The sequence below is a fragment of the Vombatus ursinus genome, unplaced genomic scaffold (genome assembly GCF_900497805.2).
Source record: "Vombatus ursinus unplaced genomic scaffold, bare-nosed wombat genome assembly UNPS02014832.1, whole genome shotgun sequence".
Taxonomy (NCBI): domain Eukaryota; kingdom Metazoa; phylum Chordata; class Mammalia; order Diprotodontia; family Vombatidae; genus Vombatus; species Vombatus ursinus.
Genome location: NW_020954610.1, coordinates 10222928 through 10240074, shown reverse-complemented (window position 1 = coordinate 10240074; position 17147 = coordinate 10222928).

The following is a 17147-nucleotide window of genomic DNA, read 5'->3' as shown; positions in this document are numbered from 1 at the left end:
GACCTAGAGGGCCACATGTGGCCTTGAGGCCCCACCCCTACTCTAGAGGCACCAACCACATTAAGCCTGTATCTACATGAGACCCAAATCTGGGGCCAATCCTAGAGACAAAATTCAGTATAAAGTACACAAAGTTTGCCATCAATATACCCAGCCTCCCTTTTCTCTTTTCTCCCTTTCTCCCTTGGCTTCTCTTGATTTTTACCCTTCCTATCCTTGCAGGTACCATCTGCCTTCCTAGTCTATCCTCTGCACATACCCACCAAATTCTCTTCTCAGAAAAAAATCAGGATAAGTTATGGGATAAAGAAATTCACACTAAGAGATAAATATCTTATCTCTCCCAGGAGTATTTACATTCTGAGCCATATTACTAATTGGGAGATCAGATAAAGGCCTTGTTTCTTAAAGGAAGGAACTGCAATCATCAGCTAGCAAATATTGGAGATTTCACAAAATCACAGAATTTTAACATATTTAAGAGGAAGAAGGATGGGAGTCCACATAGGAACTATTTACTTTGTCATCCCAATAGGCTAATGTTATTTAAATCTTCCCCAAAACTTACTTGGATCCAAACATATTTTGTGTCTTTTTGTACCATTTCCTATATTAAGCCTACTTATCCATCCTTTTTTGAGTACCCACTACCTCAATTTCCCTCACCATCCCATAGAATTCCTCTCTTCCAGGAAACAGCTCAAGAACCATCTTCTGCATGAAGGTTTTCCCGATCCCTTCAATTTTTTGTGCCCTCCTTCCCTAACTAGCTTGTATTAACTACTTTGTATTTATTTGTATGTTTCTTCTGTATATACTGAATATGTTTATATGTTTATTTGTTCTCTCCCTTGTTAGAATGTAATCTCCTTCCTAGTAGGGATTTCATTTTTGTCTTTTTATCCCCAGAACCTAGCACATAGTAGGTGCTTAATAAATGCTTGTCAATTGATTGACTGCCTTGGTCCTCTATGCCCTTGGGTTGCTTTCTAGGTACCCAAGGTTCTTAAGCTATCAGCCCTGAAGGACTGCTTTTCATTTTGTCTTTGTATCCCCAGAGCCTAGCCCAGGGCCTTAAAAATACTAGATATTTTGGGGCAGCTAGGTGGTGCAGTGGAGTCAGGAGGACCTGAGTTCAAATCCAGCCTCAGACAAGTAACACTCACTAGCCATGCGACCCTAGGCAAGTCACTTAACCCCAATTGCCTCACACACACACACACAAAAAATACTAGACATTTAATGAATACTCACTGGATTATATTGAATTATTAATTTACAACAATCATTTATTAAGCACCTACTTCGTACAAAACCTTGTTGAGTCTCCTTTAAGAGTGATAAAAGAAATAAAAAGATAAATAAAATACAGTTTTTGACCATATGAAACTTACATTACAGTGATTTAATTTAAATAGGTCATGTGTGGTAAATCCTGTATGTGGTAAATACAGTGAAATTTGAGAAGCTCAAAATGACAATGTAGTTAGATAGACAACCTATAAATTCCATCCATCAGTATGCATATATCCACAAATGTATGTATAAGTGCATGTTTGTGTATGCATGTGTACATATTTATTATGTGAGTGAATGTTTGCATGTGCCTTAATACAAATGGACAAGTTGGGACAGAACAAAACAGGAAGAGGGGAACAGGATAGGTAGCCTTCCAGAAATGGGAAAACTCCTTTAATGACACAAAACAACTCCCAGAAATAAAGGCCCATCATTTTCATAGTAATATACTGTTGAAGTTTTTGTATGGCTGTGAGTCTTGGAAGAATTAAAGATGAAGAATTAAATCTTTAAATAATAAGAAAAAATGTAATCTTATCTGAAGAATTAAAAATTACAATCAAAGTACAAAGGAGAGTTAAATATTGGATGTGAATAGGATACAACATACATAAAGAAATGTATCCTGTCTCATAGAAAAGAAGTAGAGGACTGCTAGGAAGAAATCTTTTCTGTATTGTGAGACAAGGTTTTCTGTACCAGATGTTTTTGCTTAATTGTTTTTTCTTGTCACAAGGGAAAGTTCAATCTGGGTTGAGGTGGGAAATGGCTGTTATGTAAAGCAAAAAAATGGATAACAGCATTTAAAATAAAAAATAAAGAGCTTTGAGGAAGAACCAGAATAAAAGATGTTGTCAGAGAAATGTAAGGCCAAAAAAAAGGATGAATTGGTCAAATGACAAGAGTTATAGTAACCAAAGGGCAACCCATGTCCTTCACTGGACCAATTTATTCATTTCAGTTTTCTGAGAGCTAGAATTAGAAAGAGAGACAGAGAGGTATATAAGATTTATGTGTGTATATACATATACAAATAAATCTATGAGCCCATGATAGATAATATAAGGAAAGACAAATAAATAAAAGGAAGGAAGGAAGAAGGAAAGAAAGGAAGGAAGAAAATATGGAAAGAAGAAGCTATCTGCAAAGCACTATGCTAGGCATTGGAGATACAAATACAATTTTAAAAGTCAGCCCCTCCATCAAGGAGCTCACATTCTAATGAGACAGGAGTAACACATAACTGGGAGCTGGAAAGCTCAGAGAGGAAGGTTGCTAAGGAGAGGTGAAGGGTGGTGACGTCTCTAGGGTGAGGAAGCTTCTGGGTAGTGATAGTAAAATCCAGACTGTTAAGAGTACATCTGAAGTTCTATGTTGGAAGAAGTCAAGTATAGTTCAAGTGACAGATATCATCTCTTTGAGGACCGGGCTCATTAAATATGCAGATCTCTACAGTAGGCTGGTCATTAGGTGAAGAATTCCTTAGCTATGGCAGTACATAAAGAAAAATAAAAATGGTCCTGAGTTCTGTATAGCTGCAGCTGTTTTTCAGTGATGGTACGTACAGTAGTGGTGAAGGAAGCCAGGAATCACGGTTTTTAGACTATCTATAAATATTGATTTACTTTTTGACACTCTGAATGTGAGAGCCTTGTCCCATGGCCAACAAGTTGTCATGCTAGGGGAAGCAACAACTCATTCCCCTAGATCATGACCTCTAGCACAGATTGTGAACCACCTATGCAAGATTTGTGAAGAAACGTGAAAGCAAGGGATAAGAAAGCATGAATCTATTGTAATCAGCACCTTTGGAGGGACAGAGTACCCACATCAGTGAGACTGCAGATCCATTTAAAGCTAAGGTATGATATTTTTATGCCATGAAGCTCCTCGCTAAAGATGATGTGCATAGAAGAAAGAGTTTGACCTTGGAGTTAAAATGCAGATTCTGGCTCTAGCACTTTGCCGGTTTTGTGAATCACATCATCTTCCTAAGCCATCGTTCCTTCATTTTATAAAATAACAATATTTACGTTGCCTATTTCAAAGAGTTGTTGTGGGAAAAGCACTTTGTAAACTTCAAAGTATTTTATAAATGTTAGTCCAGGGGCAGCTAAGTGGGGCAGTGAATAGCACACCAGCCCTGAAGTCGGGAGGACCTGAGTTCAAATCCAGCCTCAGACCAAACACTTCTATCTGTGTGACCCTGGGCAAGTCACTTAACCCCAATTGCCTAAAAATAAAAAATAAAATAAATGGTAGTCCATAGGATGTATGAGCTGTAAGAGACCTCAGAGACCTTTGAGTCCAATCCCTTCATTTTACAGAAAAGGAAAACTGAGAACCCAGTTGGTTGAGTTGATTAAGTTAGTTAAGTGACTTGCCCAAGGTTGCAGTAAGCAATGGAGGCAAGATTTAAGCTCAGATCATCTAACTCCTAATCCTGGGCCCTTTCCATTGTCTCAAATTGAATTATTACTTTTTTTAAAAAACATAATGCAGAAATTACAATGAACCAAGCATCAGAAGATTTAAATCCTGGCTTCTCCACTTAATAGTCATGTAACCTTGGTCAAGGAAACATCTTGATTCTCAGTTTCCTGTTCTGTAAAAATAGAGATAGTAATACCCAGCACTTAATTCTGTACCTTTGTGATGTACTTTATCATGCATCATTGAATTTTATGACTCCCTGCGCATGCTTCTTATCCCCCAATTAGAAAGCAAACTCCATTAGGTCAGTGAATTTCTTTCCTAAATTCAGTCTCTCTCCCAGCACCTAGCACAATTTTCTGCATTCTGCACATAAAAGATTTTTCATAAACATTGGTGAAATTAAATGCTTCTACTCCCTATCTCATAGAATTGTCAAGAGGAAAGTACCTTATAAACTTTAAATCTTCAAATGCTTTGTAAATATGAGTTATTATTATTGATAAATTATTTTTGCACAATTATAAAGAAGCACAAAAGGATACTTTTTTTACTTGTTTCACTGAAATCAGTGCTTGACCCCAGGCTGGGCAGTGAGGGTAAATGTATTTTCATTTTAAATCAGCAGCTGCCTTAAAGTGGAAGGGTCGGCATGTGCCTGTTAAATTATGAAGATTTTAAGTTGTCTTTCTGCCTTGCCTCAGCTGCCCAAGACAGATGCTGACTGCTCTGTAACTAGAAGTGCCCATTCAGCTGAATGAATATTAAAACCATCAATAGATTGTTTTCTTTTCCATGCTTTTCACCGTGATACTCAGCAGTGACTGGAGAGAGGAGAGAGTGAAGGAGGAATGGAGGAAGAGAAAGCTAATTTACATAAAGTAGAATCCTTGTATTATACACAGGTTCCCACTCTGGTGTTATTAGGAATGAGTGGATGGCAATTTCCCAGAATAAAGTAACTGGAAAAGCACAGTGGGCCTATCACTTCCCCAATCCCAGACACTATGTCTCCCAATGAAGCCTAAAGCCAGCTTAGCTCTTTTGGTTGCCATATCACATTGTCACATTGTTGACTTATACTGAGTTCACTAACCCTCCCAGATCTTCAGATGAATCTCTGATTAGTCACATCTCCCCCATGTTATATTTTTAAAGATGATTTTTTTAACCCAGGTAAACCTTTACATTTGTCCTTCTTAAATTCCATTTTATTAGACCTGACCCATCTCTTTTTTTCACCTGTTGGAATTTTTTGGATCCTAATTTTGTCGTCTGATATGTTCGCTAGCAATTTTGATAAACATGCAAATTTGATAAAAGTGCCATTTATGCCTTTATCAAAGTCATTGGTCAAAATGTTAAACAGTGAAAAACCAAGCACAGTCCCATAGGGCACTCCACTGAACACTTCCTTCCAAACACATCAAGCTATTACGGACCACTCTTTGGGTCCAGCCAATCAGTTCATCACGTATCTATCTAGCCATTCTATCATCTAGTCTACTTCTTTCCATCTAATTTCACCATCAAAATTAGATTTCATCATTCTAGCTCATCCTGTAGCTTAAGACAGTTACAATATGGAAACTTCTGTCCATGTGTTCTGTGTGTGACCTTTTTTGCTTCAGACAAGATTTATTTTGTGTTTGGTGTGAGTTTTGCGTGAACTTTGCCGGTAGAATAGTCAAAGTGCCTACCTTACTTAACTAGAGATCAAAGAAGGGGGAGAGAAGGGTGAAGACCATGAGCAGAGCTTAAGAAATAAGAGGGGTAAAGACTGCCTGAAATTAATCCAGAACAGAAGGATCCAACATCTTGGGAAGCTGCCTAAAGCAAGGGAGCTTTTTAGGCATGGGAACCATGGAGGACAAAGCTTTCAGTTTGGAAATGTCTAGATACATACTGACAGAGGCAGTTTCAGCCTGACTTGGTATTATCCTGAAAAAGACATTATTCTCCAGGAACCAGGAGGAAAATAGAGTTTACACGGCCTGGAAGTGATTCAGGCTGGAACTAAGAGAAGCTTCACTTACCTGCTAAGCCACATTTTATGTTGTGTACAAATATGCTGACCTCTCCATAGCTATATTTTGAGATTTTTCATATTGTCATAAAGCAGTTGTTCTGATGATTTACCATGCAATGGAAGATCTCTAAATGTAGAATACCTAGCTAAAGCAGACAGTGAGTTGTCATTCAGGTCAAGTCAACAAGCATTTATTAAGCATGTACTATGTGTGGGGCACTTTGTTAAGTACAAGGGGCGTAAAGAAAGGGGGGAAACTATTCCTGTTCTCATAGAGCTTAGAGAAGTGGCAACTTGCAAAGAATTTACATACAGACATACATATATACATACATCTGTAGAACTGGAGATCTCAGAGGGAAGGCACTAAGATTAATGAGGACTGGGGAAGGTTTCTTGTAGAAGGTGTGACATTAGCTCAGATTTGAAGGAAGCCAGGAAAGTCAGTAGGCTGCTGTGAAGAGGGAGACAGTTCTATGAAAATTCCCAGTCAGAAGATGGCATTTGGTATGAGCTAGTAATAACAGGAGCAGAGACCAGCATCCCTGAATCACAGTGTTCATGAGGAGGAGTAAGGTATAAGAAGACTAGAAAAAGAAGGGGCTATTTATGAAGGGCTTCAAAAAGCCAAACAGAGGATTTTCTATTTGATCTCGGAGGCAATAGGGAACCACTAGAATTTACTGAATGGGGGGAAGGAGCACATAGTCAGACTTGAGCTTTAGGAAGATCAGTTTGATAGCTGAGTGGAGGATGGACTGGAGTGGAGAGAAACTTGAGGCAAAGAGGACAACCAAAGGCTACTGAAATAGTCTGCATGTGAGGTGATGAGCACCTGCACTAGAGTGATGGCAGTGTCTATTTTTTTTATCTGTTGCTTTTTTTTTAAGTCTGAAAAAATAGAAGCATAGTGAACTCTGTCAGGGGTATCCTTACATTTGCTTAGTTGCCTGCTTTGTGGGGAGAGGCGAGGACTCTGCCAGTCAGTATCTACCACCAAACCACTGAGCAAAATTCCAGACTTAGAACCTAAGAAGAGGGGTAATTCAGCCAAACCTTGCCTATAAAACCTACCAAAGGATGATGCGTGCCAAATGGAGGAACATCACAAGAGTCTGACAATGCAAAAATGAGACTGTCGATGAGTATATACCCTCACCTCCCTCCCACACACACATATAGCTCTGTAATACTGTTACATCATCAACAGAACTTCCACCCACTCATATATCCATCCTTCCACCCATCTGTCTATCCATTTTTCAGAACCAACGCCTATAGCTCTAGGTCATTCTGTCATGTATTTTCAAACCTCACACCAACTTAAATCTACCTTATTGTCAGAAGTAGACACCAAGTAGAATATCTAGATGGAAGTCCCCTTCTCCTGCCTCCCTTTTGTGCAGGTTCAGCATAGAACCAGAGGAAGTATAGAGGGACCTATAGGTGCTAGAAGAAGAAGGAGCATGAATATCCATCAGACACATGGACTGAACCACAAAGATGTGGAAAGAGAAAGAAAACACTCACCTGGTTGGCAAGGTGAGCATGCAAGAGTCATGGGGAAGGAGGCCTGACCAAACAGAACACTCAGTGTGTTTTTTTCCAGCTTCAAAATTATCCAGATCAGTGCTCAAGTCCTCCGGGAAGGTGAAGGAAAAAATCCTACTGAGAGTAGGGCCTGCTAGAGACAACAGGCAAGTTCTCAAGAAAGGTCAAAGTCTCATAAAGGTATCTGAAAGTTGTTAATGAAAGAAGAAATGACAGGATTTAGCAACTGCATGGATATGGGGATTAAGATAGACTGAGGGGCAGCTAGGTGGTGCAGTGGATAGAGCACTGGCCCTGGAGTCCGAAGGACCTGAGTTCAAATCTGGTCTCAGGCCAGACATTTAATACTTACTAGCTGCGTGATCCTGGGCAAGTCACATAACCCTAATTGCCTCACACACAAAAAAAAAGATTGAGAAATCAAGGATAAACCTTAGGTTTCAAGGCCAGGTGACATGGTGGGACCCCAACAGGAACAGGGAAGTTAGGAAGAGGATTTGGGGGACAAAGAATGAATTTAGTTTTGCACATGTTGTATTTACTGGACAACCACTTTGAGATTCCCAAAATTCAGTTGGAGATGCAACACTTGCAATTAGGAGACAGGTTAGGGCTGGATAAAAATGTCTACATAGAGATAATAGTTGAATCTATGAGAGGTAATGAGATCACCCAGAAAAATAGTTTACAGGAAAGAAGAGACCCCAGGTCAGACCCTTGGTGGATTCTCATGGTTAGTAGGCATGAACTAGATAAAGATCCAGCAAAGGAGACTGAGAAGAAATCAAAGCGGTAGAAGGACAGCCAAAAGAGAGCTCTATTATGAGAACCGAGGGAGAGGAAAGTATAAAGAAGAGGGTGATGATCAGTGTCAAAGGCTCCAGAGAGGTTAAGAATAAAGACTGAAAAAAGGCAATTAGAAAAGACAGGGGTAGGGCATCTAGGTGGCACAGTGGATAGAGCACTGGCTCTGGAATCAGGAGAACCTGAGTTCAAATCTGGCCTCAGACACATGATACTTACTAGCTGTTTGACCCTGGGCACGTCACTTAACCCTGATTAACTCACAAAAAAAATATTTAATAATTTTCAAAAGCATATGGAAGTGCTTGTTGATAAATCAAATTAAATTAATTTTAAAAAAAAAGAAAAGAGAGGGGCACATCCAAGATAGCAGATTAACAGCAACCCAGAAGATCTCTCTCAACATACCCCTCCAAACAACTTTAAAATAATGCCTCAAACCAAACTTGGAGCAACAGAGTCAACAAAAAGTCAGGGTGAAACATTTTTCAAGCCTAAGAAAACTTAGGTCAGCAGGAGTTTGGTGGAAGCCTGTCCAGAGCCCACACACTCAGAGGAAACAACAGCAGCTTGCACAGCAGTAGAAGCTTTAGGAGGTCTCAGCCCAGACACAGTAAGGGGGTTGGACCTTTAATCATAAAGAGTTTACAGGGGACCATTTGGTGGCACTTAGTACAACTGGCACTGATTGGCAACTCTATTGCCCATATGCAGTTGGGGGGGGTCACAATGCCAAGGCCAAGAGGAGTGCTGGTGGTCCATCACAATGGAGCAAAGGCCCTAGGTGAAATTCCAAGGCAAAGAGAGCACTAGTGATTGAACTGCAGGGGACCAGGGGCTCTTCCTGAGTAAAGACCAAAGTGCAGACCCAAAAAGCAGTGAACATATCTCTACCCAGTTCACAACACCTTGGAAGCTCAAAAACTTAAAGATCCCCAGAACTAGTCTGCAAACAGTAGCACAAAAAAGCCTAAAGTCTGGAACAATGAGCAGAGCCCAACTTGAACATAAAGTTCAAAGTCAAGAAATTGACTGAAAAAATGAGCACACAACAAGAAAAAAAATAATAACTTGACCATAAAAAGCTACTATGGTGGCAGGGAAGACCAAGACACAAGCCCAGAACAGACAAGAAAGTGAAAACAGCTACAACCAAAGTCTCAAAGAAAAAATGCTAGTTGGACACAAGCCTCAAAAGAATTCCTGGAAGAGTTAAAGAAAGAGATAAGAGTGGTAGAGGAAAAAATGAGAAAAGAAATGAGAGTGATACAAGAATATTATGAAAAGAGAATTCACAGCTTGGTAAAAGAGGCACAAAAAATAACTTAAGAAAATAATACCTTAAAAACCAGAATTGACCTTATGATAAAAGATACTCAAAAATTTACTGAAGAAAAGAACTCCTTAAAAAGCAGAATAGGCCAAATGGAAGAGGAGGTACAAAAACTCACTAGAGAAAAGAATGCCTTAAAAATTAGAATTGGGCAGGTGGAAGATAATGGCTTCATGAGACAGCAAGAAATAATAAAACAAAGTCAGAAGAATGAAAAAATAAAAGGAAATGTGAAATATCTCTTCAGAAAAGCAACTAACCTGGAAAATAGAGGAGAGATAATTTAAAGATTACTGGATTACCTGAAAGTCATGATCAAAGAAAGAGCCTAGACATACTATTTCAAGAAATTATCAAGGAAAACTGCACCAATATCTTAGATCCAGAAGATAAAATAAAAATTGAAAGAATCCACCAATCATCCCCTGAAAGAGATCCCAAAATGAAAACTCTCAGAAATATTATAGCCAAATTCCAGTTCCCAGGACAAAGAGAAAATACATCCAGTAGCCAGAAAGAAACAATTCAAAGATTGTGTAGCCACAGTCAGGATCACACTAGCTTTAGTAGCTTCCACATTAAAGAATCAGAGGGCTTAGAATATGATATTCTTAAAGGCAAAGGAGCTAGAATCACAACTAAGAATAATCTACTCAACAAAAATGAGACCATTAAATGGACATTTAATGAAATAGAGGAGTTTCAAGTATTCCTGATGAAAAGACCAGAGCTGAATTGAAAGTCTGACATTCAAACACAAGACTCAAAAGAAGCTTGCATAAAAAAGAAACACAAAAGAGTAATCATAAGGGACTCAATAAAATCAAACTGTTTACCTTATGAGAGAGAGAAAGAGAGAGAGAGAGAGAGAGATTAGATTGGATAAGAGAAATCATTGATAACTTTAGAGAGAACAGTTTCAGTCAAAAAATGAAGTCAGAAGCCAGACTGTAAAGAGTTAAGAAAAGAGTAAGAGGAAAGGAAATGGAGACATCCTTTTTTAGACAGAATTCTCAAGAAGTTAGCCACAAAAGAAAGGACAGATATGATATGAGAGTGAGCAGGATGAATGGATCAAATGAGGCTTTTTTGAGGGTAGGAGAGACATGGGCATGTCTGTATGTAGTAGGGAAGCAGCCAGTAGCTGAACTATGCCTATGGGAACCATGCTTTCCAGGTCTAAAGTTAAAACATTGAAATAAAATAAAATAAAATTAGAACACACATTGTTACTTGGAACATTCCTTTTGAAAAGTCTTGTAAATGCTGTACTTTTTTCATTGAAATAGAGACTGTCCCAGAGAATCAAGTCTCAATAATTGCTATTAACTGGGACAGGGCTACAGGGTTAGTGCCAAGGCACGCCCCTATCTGTGTGGTTCACACATGGAGAGTTTGGACAATGTTTGGAGGAAACCCACAAATTCAATAAAGTGGTTGAAAAATGAGACTACAGAGCTATAAATGAAGTGGGAAAGGCTAAAAATTACCCTTTCATGATCATAAAGTATATAAAAGGTCCAGGATAGTGACTGGCTAGTTCTCTTTTCCTGAAGGACAAAATGAGAAAGGAAATAGCTTCCTACGAGCATAAAGGATGGGAATATTAAGCATAAACAAATTGTATAATCTTCTCTGATGTGGTAAAAGAAACATCAGCTACTAATAAGAAGATAATAAGATGTCAGGGATCTAATTGAAAGATCCCTGACACATAGGCTAATTTTTCCCTAAAAATAAAACTGTCCCTAAGACTTAATTGGTTCAGGGGACTGAATCTCTAACCCTTGATATAGTTTCATGTCTGCTTAAGAAGGTATAAAAAAAACAGTCTACAAATATTGTGCTCCCCTCAGGCTTGACTGCTATCCCACTTCCCTGTGAGTCACCATCCCTTCTGACCTGTAATAGCATCTTAGCAAATTCCAGTGCAAGAAGGCTCATGCACAATTGAATTAAAGTTGTATCTTTGTTGAATATCCTTTCCATGTTATTATTGAATAATTCCATTTGTTCAAGTTAATATGGTCTATAAATATCCCATTTCATTCTAATCCCAAGCCTAATCCACTGTACAAGCCTGGGTTAGGCCTGGCCTAAAACATCTGTCTACCTCCAAGGGAAGAATTTCAACCACTGTAATGTAGTATAATACATACTGAGAGGCAGCATGGAGTATCAGGTTCAAGTTTTGCTCTGATATATGCCAGGCATATTACCCTGGGTAAGTCACTTAACTTCTCAGTGTTCCAGAAAATTCTCTAAGATATGAAATGTGGTACACTTGCTTGTCTGAATTAGGAGAGGTAGTTTCAGAAGACTCTGAACCAGTGAAATCACACATCCTAACTTTATAGAAGTGTGCGCACATGCACACGTACACACGCGCACACACACACACACACACACACACACTCCCCGAAATGCTATAGTCAAGAGTTCCAGTGGGTTAAATTATCATTTCTAAGTAGATGCCTCCCTAAATCATATATCAATCCTTCATATCTCTTCTAAGTTCCACTCCCTGATCATCAAATTCTTGCTAAATATCTCTACCTGGCTATACCATAGGCATCTCAAACTCAACATGTTCCAAGTAAAAATTATTAAACTCACCCCTCTTTCTAACTTCCTTATTTCTACTGAGGGTATGACCACTCTCCTAGTCATTCAGATTCACAACCTTGGAGCCATCCTTCACTCATCATTCACTCTTCCCTTCACATCTCACCAGTTGCTGAGTCTTGCTAACTCAACCTCAACAATGGCTGTCACATCCATCCTCTTATTCATTCACACAATCACTTTTAAGTCAGGCCTTCATCAACTTTCACTCAGACTATTGTAACAGCCTACACATAGGTCTCCCTGACTCCAGTCTCTCCCCTCTCTAATACAACTGCTACACAGCTGCCAAAATAATCTTAAAGCACAGGTCTACTACCATGTTATGCCCCAACTCATGAATCTTTGGTGACTTCTTGTTGCCCTTAAGATAAAATACAAATTTCTCTGTTTGACATTTAAAAGCTTTCACCATCTTGTCCCATCTTTCTTTCTAGGTTAATTTCACATTTCCCCACTCTCCTTCTCCATGTTCCATGTTCTAGCGAAACATACATGCTCATCAGTCCCTTTATAGAACATGCTATCTCCCAAACCCGTGCCTTTGCAAAGGTCATACCCAGAATGTTTCCCTCCTCACTTCTGCCTGTTGGCATTCCTTTTAAGGCTCAGTTCAAGTCTCATTTCTTATATGATTGCCCTACCACCTTCATCTCCCCACACCCAGTTGTTAGTGCTGTTCCTACCACCTAAGGTGTGGTAAGGGAGAGACAGAGACTGGCATGTGCCAAGTGAACCAAAGCCCTGCCCCACCTTCCCTAGACCCAGGTGGAAATAGAATAAGACCCTGGACCCAAGAGCCTCAGGAATAGTAGCATCCCCAGACTACTGAACCACTGTCCCTGCTTCCACCCTTAACTCTCAAGTCATTGTTGAAGGAAACAACCTTCATGGAGAACCACCGCCACCAACTGCCAACCAATTGACAAAAATAGGCAAGTGATGCCTAAAGCCCTGGAAATAACACAGACCAAGCCCAGCCTCTGCAGCAACTGGGCAGGGGAACAAATCTTGTGGAGGTGCAACCTAGTAACTGCTTCCAAAGGTACCTCAGCTCATGGCTACTCAGCAACCACAGCTATTGAAGACCTAGAAAGTTCTCGTCACTAATATCCTTGACTCTGTCAAATGACTCAACATCAGAAATGGATATGGTTTTATCAATGAAAATGACACTAAAGAAGAAAGATTACCATCTGCTTTGCCAAGGTGCCCTAAGGATCATAATGTCTTTCTACATGACTTGTAGCTGAATTCTCCTATATGTGTGGTCTCCCCTATTAGAATGGGAACTCCTTGAAGCCGGGAACTGTCTTGCTTTCCTTTTTGTATCCCCAGCACTTAGAACAGTGATTTAAACATAATAAGCACTTTTCATTCATCCATTCATTCACCACAAATTACATTGGATTTATGTGTATATATTGTACTTATTTCTTTGTTCCTATACATTTATGTCTCACCCATTGGAATGTAAGCTCTTTGAAGTCAAGAATTGTTTCATTTTTTGTCTTCATATTCCCAGCACTTGGCATAATACTTTACACATAGATTCTCTTTAAATGTTTGTTGAATTCAATTCAATCAAACAGGAGACAGGAACATGGACTAAATCTCTCAAAGCTGTTTTATCTCTTATGAACCTAATTTATTCTGGAACTGTATAAGTAATATCTCCATTTATCTTAAACAAGCCAGTGAAGAAGTAGAAGCAGAACCCAGAAATCTGAGTACTCTGCTAAGTGATAAAATTTCCCAATCTTGCATGCAAACCCTGCTATAATTTGGCAGATACATTCTTGGAGTACGTGGACAACACTAAAGATGCAGTTAGTATACCCAAAATTAATTTTTGAGAGGCTGACATGGAGCCTAGCAAGTCAGTCTCAGGGTCAGGAAGACCTGGGCTCAAGTTCAGTCTTTAAATTCATACTGGCTATATTATCCTAAGAGGTCATTTCACTTTCTAGTGCTTAAGGCAACTCTCCAAGTTGCAGTACAATTGCTAATTTAAATTGAGTTTGAATTTCTCACTCTGAGTTCCCAACATCAATAGAATCAAAACGATGGACTAAAATTTTTAAAAATAAATAAAGACAATTCAAACTTGGCAAACCCCTAACCCAGAGGTTCCCAAACTTATTTGGCCTACCACCCCCCTTTCAAAAAAATTACGCAGTGCTTCCCTGGAAATATACTTTCTTTCACCCTTTTTTTTTGAAATTTGCATCATTTCAAAAAATATAAAATATTTGTAAATGACACATCTTAAATTTAATAATTTATTATAAATTTGTGGGGAGTTTTCTGCATCAAAATTTTGATGACACAATATTGAATCATGTAACTATACAGTACGTATTATAAACAAGTCATTACACGCACATATTCCTGCCAATACATGCTGGACTTCCAGACAATGCATGACATGTTCGCCTGCCAACACTTGTTAAGATCTGTCGGCGGATTTGACCACCGATTGGTTATAACTTGCAAGTTGTATGACCTTAGGCATGCTGCTTACCCTCTGGGCTCCTCAGTTTCTTCATCTGTAGAATGAGAAAACTGGATTAGATACTTCTAAAATACTTTCTTGATCTAAATCTGAGCTGATTCTTGAAGGAAACCCCAAAAAGTAGATGTGAGGAGGGAAAACATTCAAGGCATGAGGGGACAGCCTTTACAAAGGCATTAATGTAGGAAATAAATGCTTCTAAAGTCCTTTCCAGATCTAAATCCATGATCCTATGAACTGATTCACCAAAATTTTGCCACTACGAGGGCAGCAGTGGATAGAGCACTGGCCCTGGACTCAGGAGCACCTGTCTTCAAATCCAGCCTCAGACACAAAACATTCACTAGCTGTGTGACCCTGGGCAAGTTACTTAACCCCATTGTCTAGCCAAAAGAAAAAGTTTTGCCACTAAAGTTTTCTAGGTAATTCTTTCACAGGATAATCATTAACTAGTCTATGGTGAGGGGAACTTCCTGGTTAAGGTAAAAATTCTTTTTCTTTCTTTATTTCTTATTATTATTCTTCCTTCTGTCATTCCTCCCTCCCTCTCTTTCTTCCTTTTTTCTTTCTTTCCTTCTTTCTTCCTTCTTTCTTTCCCTTTTTTTTTTCTTTCAACTAGGTCTCTGCTCTCTCACCCAGGCTAAAAGTACAATAGCTACTCATTTGGTCAATCCCAATACTGATCAGCCAGAAGCTTTTAATCTGCTCCACTTTTTCAACATGGAACTGTTCACCCATCCTTAGGCAACCTAATGACAACTCCATACCCAGAGGTTCACCATATTGGTACCTGATTTAGTGCAGACACATAGCAGGCTTTAGCCCTACTGTGGCTCAGAACTACCAGATCCGGGCGATCTTAGCACTCCAGCAACAAGGACTTCAGGCCTGCACCACTACACCTAGCTAAAGACCATTTTCTAAGTCCCATGGTGGCAACATGCCAAAACCCTCTTTGGTTTGGATAAGTCTGAAAAGTGGTGAGGTTTTGTAGGATAAAAATTTCAGTCCAGTTTCTGCTCTATAAAATATGTGACTTCTTTCCCATTATTGGCTTTTCTAAGATGTCCCGTTTAGGCCTCATATTGTTGCTCTGCTCTATCCTAGTAATATGATACTTTGCCTTGACTAGTGAATTTCAAGTGTTCATCTGATGAGTAGAACAGAAACCAAGAGAAACCTTTCAAGGAGAGTTTGTACATTAAATATTAACAAGGTACTTTAAAGTTTAATATTTAAACAAAATGCTTAATGTTTGCTGGTGCCTCATTTTTTTCCCAAAGTTACTGAATGTAGGGAGGACCAATAAGTACATTTTAATATTCATTATGTATATTCCTAAAAAGTCAATTCAGGGAATTTTAGACTTGAGATTATTCCAGAATGATATCTTTCTTCTACTAATTGAGACAATATTTAAAGCAAGATGAACCCATTGTCTAGATGATGACTCCGACAGCTGTCTGGACAGCCCCACCTTGCCCAGCAGTAGCCTGTGCTCCAGACTTTTCTTGTTTCCCTTCTCTTCTAGTAAAACTAAACTGTCCTATATCCTGGTCCCCCAGTTACCTGTGGGGCATTAAGCTAACGAACTCATGCTAATATGATATTATAGTGTGGCTTAACTCCAGTACCTTTCATTTACAGAGAGATTTTAAACTTCAAAGTTTTTATATCTTCCAAGAGTCTCTTACCACTTATCTTTACTGTAATCCTGTGAAGCCTGATCATTGAAGAGAAGAAAAGAGAAAGGAAGTGACTACAGTCTAGATTTCTACTTAGAACCATCTCCCAGACAGCTGAGGAAAACATCTGATAGTATTAAGACTTTGGCAGAAATCTACTAATCCTGTATCAAGAAGCAAGGGAATAAGGGAGACAAAGGGCATCTTAGTGATAAGTGAGGGAAAGCCCCATTAAAAAGCAGGACATACCACTACAGATATAAATTCTTGGTCAGGAGGCCCCAGTGACTGACAGCTCACCCAGAGAACATTATCACCAAAGAAGCAGAGAAACGGAGGACTAGGGATGTTGTTTCTAGCAAGGCTAGAGGACAACAGGAATTTTCAGATGATTTTTCATAGCGTGGAGTTGTATTTGGGTTTCTGCCAAGGTGAATACAAATTATGTGTTCACAATACAGTCTTATCTTCCTATTAAAGAAGATGAAAGGATAAAGAAGCAATGAGCTGCAAGGGAAAGAAGGCAGAGTCATGAGACCTGAGTTCAATTCCTAGTTCTAATCACTTACTACACTTCATCTCTCTGCACCTTATTTTCTTCATTTGTTAAATGAGACAGACTATAGACCTCTAAAGTCTCTTTCCATTTCTAGGTCTATGATCCTAAAATTGGAAGAACAACTTTCTTCTTTTAAGTTTATCAGGGAGGAAAAAAGTTGCATACTGAGAGAAGCATCTAAAAGTGAAAACAACAAGCCACAACTGATAAATGATCAAAGGATTTGAACAGACATTGCTCAAAGGAAGACATCTAAGCTATCAACAGCTGTGTGAAGAAGAAAAAATGCTCCAAATCTTTAATCATTAGATAAG